At 38.2% G+C, this 8,525-nt stretch overlaps 2 protein-coding genes across 3 annotated transcripts in view; both read right to left on the bottom strand.

Annotated features, from left to right (window-relative positions):
* nipal4 (NIPA like domain containing 4) overlaps positions 1 to 6,997 on the bottom strand; it is a 33,192-nt gene extending 26,195 nt beyond the window's left edge. Inside the window, exon 1 of the mRNA XM_040032600.1 lies at positions 6,987 to 6,997. The gene's annotated coding sequence lies outside the window, so the exon portion shown is untranslated. The remainder of the gene's footprint in view (positions 1 to 6,986) is intronic.
* LOC120734041 overlaps positions 1 to 8,259 on the bottom strand; it is a 299,153-nt gene extending 290,894 nt beyond the window's left edge. Inside the window, exons 1-2 of one of the 2 annotated variants that reach the window (XR_005695954.1) lie at positions 7,734 to 8,259; positions 7,349 to 7,630 (exon numbers count right to left, since the gene is read on the bottom strand). The gene's annotated coding sequence lies outside the window, so the exon portion shown is untranslated. Of the gene's footprint in view, positions 1 to 7,348; positions 7,631 to 7,733 lie in introns of those variants that run through there. The other variant, XR_005695955.1, reaches the window with a different exon arrangement.
* Positions 8,260 to 8,525: the final 266 nt, after the last annotated feature.

The following is an 8,525-nucleotide window of genomic DNA, read 5'->3' on the forward strand; positions in this document are numbered from 1 at the left end:
CATCTATTTGAAAGACTGAGTGTAAACACAAAAAATATTTTATTTTATGTGCTGGAATGTGCAGAAAATAGGTTTAAACGTCAAACAAATTTCTTACAGTCAGAGAATGTTGCATATAATTTAATGTTTGCTTGATGCATAAAGTTAAAAGATTAAAACGAATAAAACAAGGTTTAAAAAGATACTTTTTCCATTTGATTACATTTTGTATGTTTTCTTTATATTTTATATTTTATATGATGGAATATCGTGTTTTTAAAAGTGACTAAGTAAATAATTACTTTTGAAAATAAGTAATCAGTAAAGTAATGGGATTGCTTTTTTTGGGAAGTAATCTGTAATTAGTTACTGATTACTTTTGGAATTATAGAAAATTGTATTCCATTTTCAATTTTTCTCTTTAAATTTTTTGATGGAAAATTGAACTGATGAGTGTTATATCACCTCTCCCTCTGTGAATGAACTAATGACATAGAAACACAGAATCACCACCTTCTGGAGAAATTTATAGGATTGCCATACCTTGATCAGCCACACATTCACATAACTGGATATTATGGGCTTCCACTTGCAGGTGGTAGTTTTCATAAATTAGCCACAATCATGTAGAGTGGTCCCTCGCTATAATGCGGTTCACCTTTAACAGCCTTGTTGTTCCGCAGATTTTTTTTTGTGTGCAATTTCGCATGCTTTCTCTTTTTTTTAACAGCGCATTGTGTTCTGTATCCTGATTGGCTGTAAACCATTGCCAATCAACCTCGTCCTGTGTCTCCTGTACAGTAGAGAATGCGTTCAGCTTGTCAAATTTACATAAATCTTTGATCGCTAGCAGTGTGACTCTAAAGTGCTGTACTGTATGTTTGTAAGTTTTCTCCCCAGCAAACACAACAATGCCGATGAAACATTTTGCAGAGGCAAAGGCTCCTGCGGTAGCACCCAAAAGACAGAGGAAGATGTTAACCATCGCACAAAAAGTTGGACTTCTGAACATGCTAAAGGAAGGTAGAAGGTACCGTATTTTTCGGACCATAAGGCACACCTGCCTCGCCGGCTGACCCCGTGTTAGGCAACATGTTTTGTTTTCTGCTCTCTCTCTCTCTCCTCTGCTGGGGCCCACGCTCCTGCCCCTGGCCGACACACCTGTGTCCAATCTCCTCACCTGCTGCTGATCTCCACTAATCCTGAAGCCCTACTTAAGACAGCAGCACTTTGCTACTCATCACTGGATTGTTGAGCAATCTACATCAGTCACTCTGAAATCTGAAACCTAGAAGAAAAGTCAAACTTTACTCAACTCATTCGTCTTTCTTCGTCTTTCTTCTTCTTCTTCTACTTCCGTACCATTGATTCATTAATGTTGAATTCTCTGGCAGCTGCTCTATTCCCATGTTCTGGACCTGAAAACATGGTTTGATCTTTGCTTTCATTCTATAATACTGGACTTATTTTTCTACAAAGGTTTGAACTCTGAGAGTTTAAACAGGAGAGAAAAGTGTAAAAATGTTCATGCCTGTCTGAGAAAAGTACATAAAGTGTGTAGTGAGGGGTTTTACAGCCTTAAAACATCTATAATAATTCTAAAAAATAAAGTTGGCTACTTTGCTAATTTCACCTATTGCAGATTATTTTTAGAACGTAACCCCCTCGATAAACGAGGGACCGCTGTACTATTGGTTTAAACTATTTTGCCACAGTGAGGCTATGTGTGCTTTTTAACTCTAAAACACACAAAAACCAGCTTGTGACGTTGATATACTAGAGGAGTTTTTAGTTTTATTATCTAGGGGAAAAATAAATACTAATATGATGAAATTAATTTTCTTATTTACAATGAAACAGTCATAGACATGCAAACATGAGTAAAAAAAAATTTAAAAAAATTCACACAGTACCTTGTAGTTGCTGTTGAAGCTGGCCAGTCTCAGTCTTCTGACTCTCCAGCTTTTCTACATGATCTGAAAAGTACAAATTTATTGATAAAACTTTATTTGTCTATATCACATATACACTCTAAGAAATAACATGTTGTATTTACTCCACCCAGTTATGTCAACCGGTTCCACACAACTGGGTTAGTGAAATATTAAATGTATGATGTTTTTAATTTGAACAACAAATTTTAAGTAAATCTGATAAATCTACTCACCCAAAACACGCTCTACTGAAACTATAGGATTAAATCACTTTAACAGAATTGCAACTTACTCTATTTAAGTTTGTAAATTTAACAAAATCGAACACAAGTTTATTCAGTTAACCTAACTTTAATAACACTTTGTGTAAAACTTGTTGAAGCATACTTTGAGCAATTCAAATGCTTCTAGATCTTTTTTCCTAAACAATCTTTACATATATTCAAGTGCATTTTAAGCGCAGGAAGACAAGATGCAGAATGTCATGTTAAACTGAAATGATTAAAACTGGGAAGTGTTGTGATTCCAACATTTTTAACATTAACATGACTTAATTTAAACTTGATTGGGCTACAATGAAAAGCCCACAATACAGCCCTGCAAACAGCAGGTATAAATTACTTTAGTGTCATTTTTGTCCACATTTAGAAAAATAACCTTTGCTTCAAAACTTAAACTGAAGTCCAAAGTTAGGAGCAGTCTTTTTCAGTGTACGGTAGTTGGATGTTGGTAAAGGTTCAAGAACAAAGAACGCAGAAAAGTGAAAGGCCTTGCAGAAGTTCTTGTGGCAATTCAAACTGAACAGTTTATGAAGTGCAAGGAGAAGGGTTCGAGAACCTTAAAGTTCAGTGTCCTCTATAGTTCAGTGCAGGCTGTTTCACTCAAGCAGTTTGTTTTTCAGAACCTGCACCTTCATGGATAGGTTGTTCCCATCCAACTCCATCAGCACCTTCTGAAGAAATTCAAATGTGTATTTTATAGACTGTAGATTAGTCCAAGCAGGAGGGCACACCCCTTTGCCACATCACTAAGAGCTTGCAGCACAGTGCATCCTTCTACGATGACACCAATGTCCTCAGGTGTATCTGCAGAGTTTGCTCCTTCATGTCTGACAACATAGACTCCCAAAGTCAGCTGCTCCGTTTCTCTGCTTGCTCCAAGATCCACATCCTTTAAATAAAAATAAAAGAAAAAGATAAGTTAATTGCATACATATACATATGGACAAGTAAGTCCACCTTCCATTTCCAATCCTAAATTAAAAAAAGGAAAATAATTGATCGTTTTCCTTTTTTAACTTACCAAGAATTCCTTGAACAGGTCATCTGGCTTTTCATTTAAGTAGACACAGACAGCTTTCAGAATGCATTCCCGTCGAACATCAACGCTGGGATTCTGGTGGAGATAAGAACTCAATATGAGGGAAGTTTTCTATTTTGGTTCCTTTCAACCTCTTTACAAAACAAAGTCAAAAATATTAACACATAATCCAGATAAGTGATTAAGCAAAGTTTCATAACTCACATCAGTGACGTGCAGTGAGGTTCATGATTGTTAAGGCACTGACTCCTCTGAGTCAGATCAACAAGTTTATAAACCCCAAAATCGAAGCTTTTCAATTTTGACATTACGTGAAAGCTTTCATTTTTGCTTTAATCAATTCTAGATTGTTCAACAATATATTTAATATTTGTGCCCCTAAAAATATTAAAATTAAATAGAAGATTAGAACTGGGCAATATGGACTTAAAATCCTATCATGACATTTTGTGGTATTTTTTGCGATAACAATAAGTCTGTGAAGGTTCTCAGTCATCCAGGTCATCGTAGTCTAAGGCGCTTGGAAAGAAAAGTGAAGCTTCTTCAGTGAAGAAGCTTCTTGGATGAGAGATGAAACGTCTTCAAGCAACTTAAAGAAGTCCAGACACTTTTCTTTCCAAGCTTCTTAACAATAAGAGTTACAATAAAAGATCATAATAGTATTTTTGCCTATAAATCTATCAATGCAGCCTCACAAATACAAATACTGCAAATTAAATTTAGCAGATGTGCTATTTAGACAAACCAGAAGTTATTTATCTTGTTGAATTGATGATAAGTTTGACATTAATGGAAGTAATAGTCTCAACTAATTTATCATATATATATACTCAACAGTATCTGTGTCATCTTCAAACCTGACCTCTTTATAACACTGCAAAAAGAGGCGTTAATGAGGAATTTACTTCCCCACCCCTCAAACACACACATGCACAGTCCACCAATAAATCTTGTGAAAAAGCGCCTGAACTGTAGCACGTATCCACACAAATTCTCTATCTCTATCTTCCATGACTCCTTGTTCATCCTCACCCCTACTACAGGTACTGGCTGCTGAATGATTAATGAATCAGTGTTGTTTTGCTGCATTATTGAACAAACTGGGTCATGTAAACAGAGCAGGAATGAAGAAATACTCTCCTCTGAGATCTGTGTGATTGAACTGTGTCATAGTTAAACAGAGCTCATGATCTCTGCAGCCCCCCCCCCACACACACACACACACACACACACACCACCACCACCACGACATAGTTTTTGTGTTACTTTTTGCCACTGGCATCAGACAGATGTTTTACAAAAAAAATTGAAACATCTGTAACTCCGGTAACTCTTGAAGCATTTGCTTAATTGAAAGAATTCCAAAGGTTTCTGAAAGCAGTGACTCTGCACGTTTCTGGGATATTAGGGTCATTACGGTAATCCACATGCACAGTGTGGCAGCAGCTCTGTGAAGGTTGGTTGAGAGAGTGAGTAAGTGTGACTGAGCTCTCCAGAAAACAGATATTTAATCGGACATTTGAGATGAGATTGAGTGGGAGCAGTTTTAAAGGGTTAAATGCAAAACTGAGGAAACGAGCAAAAATGGGAAATGAGCAGCGTCTGGATTTCAATGATTTTGGAGACAAAGCAAAGCTAAGCACAGAATTTTGTAAAAAGAAGAGCTGACTCTTGTAAAGGAGCCCAGCCAAAAGATCTGAATCTCTGAAACGATCCAGACCTTCCCTCATGAATGTTGAGGATACTGGCTCTCCTGGTGAAAAATCAGACTTAAAAATATTAACTGGAAGGCTGAAAAGCAACTCCTCAAATTTTCTTTCTAACAACCAGACTCTGAAACAGATGATACACCTCACACTCACCCCTGCTTACAGAAACCCACAATAAATAATACACCTTAATCAAATGTAAACAGGCTCAACCAAATTATATTAGTACTAGTTATAGTAAAAGTCTGCCCTATGCGCGTGTCATGAATGGAATGAAAACAAAGTCCTTGTGACTGAACCTTCCAGGTTGAAGGTTTAATGGATCCAGACGGAGAGGATGGCTGTTTAATGGACCATTTTACCAACATGGTTATCTCACTGCTTTCTGTGCACGTTTTAAACTGTTGGAACATGTTTGAAATAAAGATATTGAAGTTTTTTATCTTGATGTGCTGATCAGCATGTTGTGCAGCTCTGAGGGTGTTGGATTTTTGCCCAAGGCTAATTGTGCCATTTAGATCCAAAGTCTAGTTTTGTGTCCAGAAAACACGTGCATGATATTTGTTTGTGATGGGGTGGCAAGAACTGTTTCCTCATACTTCTTGAGCTTTGTCAGACTGACTGATTCACTGCTCTCTTCACAGAGCAAATGTTTGGGGTTTTCCCACTTGTGCAATTAACCAAAGTACAACCTGATAACACTTTTTACTTTGAGGAGAATTTGGAAAGACATCTTTCTCCTCACCTCACCTGCTGTAAGTGCTTGTTACCATAACAAGACAAATACTAGCATGTTCAGATCTGGCTTCACTTGTTCTTGTCACACACTACATTAAGACACTGTCAGCAGAATAATACAGACCTTGAAACGGTCTAAATTAAACATTATATCAGAGGTCTGTGGTCCCTTTGTGAAACGAGCTACATGGCTGTCTGCTTTAATGACGCTGTGATCCACCTCCTACATCGATCCCTCGCTCATCTTGAAAGTGCTTTCAGTGCTATCATGCACACAATGCTGAGAGATAACCTGGAGTATACAGGTGTGAGTGGATCATGGAAGGATCCAGAACTGTGTGTCTGACAGGGTCGTCTGCAGTACAGGCGCCCAATGGGGAAAAGTCCTGGCTCCATTTATATTTACCATATACACCACAGACTTCTACAACGCTGCGCTGCAGTACAGTACAGTACACTGCTTAATGCAAAAGTTCTGTTGACTCAGCAATCGTTGGCCTTATCACTGACGGGATTACAGGGACTACAGAGGACTGACCAAGGATTGTTTAACAAACAAAAAAAGGTTTTAAATAGTCCATGTCCTGAGGAAACATCTGCACCCAGAAACAAAGATCTCTGTTTACATTACTTTGATCTGAGTATAATATCTGTACTTAGGATGTGTTACATCACCGTTTTGTGGTGATGTCCATATCTGAAACAAATACAAACAGGAAAACTCCACAGATGTCTTTCAATTATTCTTTAATAAATACAAACAGAGTGTCAAAGGGCAGAACTCATTAATTAAGCGGACCCAAACACAGCCGCTCGAGGCTGGTAACGGGTTTAACAGAAAAACAAGCAGTTTATTGAGTCCAGGAAAAAACATTCAAAAAAAGGGCAAAAGAGGAGACAGATGAAAATAAACTAAGATCAAAACACAAAGAACGTGGGAAAAACTTCAGACCAGGAACACGGGGAGACAATCAGACGACCTGACAATGAACACCTGGGAACACACCTGAGGCGAATATACCTAACTACACAGGAAGCAAAACTAAACACAATGCACACAGGATGTGACACTTTCAAAGTAAAACAGGAAACACTGAGATCCAGACTAATTCACACAATGTGACATAGGAGCTGGGCTTGGGAGACAATGGGAGTAGTTTTCCAGGAGAGGGGAACGCGGAAACACGGAGATGATACAGAGAGAGAGGGAGAGGGGCACATGACGGGCTTGGGAGGAGCCACGGAATGAAGCACAAGCAGGGGAACATGTAAACAGGATAGAGACACAACTACACGACACAGGGACAAGAACACACGGGCCGGGAGTATAATCAACTTAGCAGGAAAAAACACGACTATAAACTAAATGATAGACAAGAAAAAGATTACAAAGATTACAAAGAAACCAGAACAAAACATCATAAACTCAGAATGAAGTTCGAATGACCCAGAACCATGACACAAACAAAAAAAAGATTTTTTTTTTTATTATTTTGGTAGAAATATGACTGCAAACTGTTACACTGTATCATCGCCTTTATCTAAAAATGTGAATGGTTTAAAAACAGAAGACAGGTGGTTTACATTTACCATCAATGACATGAATGCACTTAACACATAATTCTCAAACAGCTGAGCAAAAACAACATGAGGAAGTGCTTCGGTCTCACATGGTGAACATCAGATGACCGCTGAAGGTGGAAAGATGATTTTGATTGTCGTAGATTTTCGCGTTAGTAGCGAGATGCAAAAGCACCTGATCTCCAACCTGCAGCAGCAGAGAGGCTCCATTAGAGGTGGTTACATAATGGGACGGCTGGACTTCATATGCTGTGAATATACGCTGTCCATTTTTAAACAACAGAGCATATACAGCATGTGAAGCATCTCCATGTGCACCTATGTGCCACTCAAAGTGGTAGACTCCTCTCACTGGTGCAGTGAAAATACCTGTGGGACATTTGTTTTTGTTAAATGGGAAATCAGCTGTTAGAACATCTGGAACATCAGCCTGACATCAACATAGCTGAGAAGTGACATTCAGTGTTATTACCTGTGTGTTTGTTGTAGGCATTTCCAATGTTTGTGACAACATGTTTGAAGACCAGAGTACTCTGAGTGTTAAAGGGTCCAGTATCTCCTTCACCTTGATCCAGCAGAGAGGCTGAGAAAGCCACCTGTGTGACTGAGAGAGAGAGAAATGTCATTAATATTCACAACCTTCAGTAAAATAACGATTTACAGTTTTTATTGTCATAGAATCAAAAAAGAAAAACATTAGCTGTTTTCTGTGTTTATGGGAAATGATTGTTGTGCTGACCAAATATCTGAAAAGACCTTTGAATTCATTTGAGCTGTAATCAAATGTGTCACATATACATGACCACCCACCACTTGTCTCATTGTGAGCCATTAAGAGGCATTAAAGGAAGATCTTCATGTCGACACGAAGCCAGTTTGTGGTTTATTTAGCAGATATGAAGGCACTGAAAACATGAAACAATCTGCTAAATAAATCAATTGAAGACTTTACAGTCAGTGTGTCTTGTAAATGTTTACATTAACAGTCAGAGTCATGGTGATTTCAGTACCTTTCAGCTCCTGCTTTAACTCGACAACCTCAGACTTGTGAGTCTCCAGCTCTTCCAGCTTTGCTGCATGATCTGAATAAAATGAGTAAAGGAAAAAGTTTATCATTTTCTCTAGACACAACATTAATATTTGTGTAATATTAACCAGCTGAGAGTCGTTGGTGTTGCTTGGAGCTGGTGTGTTTGCCTGTGTGGGATGATTACCTTGCAGCTGCTGCTTCAGCTTATCAATCTCAGTCTTTTGACTCTCTGCT

This window comes from Simochromis diagramma, unplaced genomic scaffold (genome assembly GCF_900408965.1).
Source record: "Simochromis diagramma unplaced genomic scaffold, fSimDia1.1 OVJJ01000216.1, whole genome shotgun sequence".
Classification (NCBI taxonomy): domain Eukaryota; kingdom Metazoa; phylum Chordata; class Actinopteri; order Cichliformes; family Cichlidae; genus Simochromis; species Simochromis diagramma.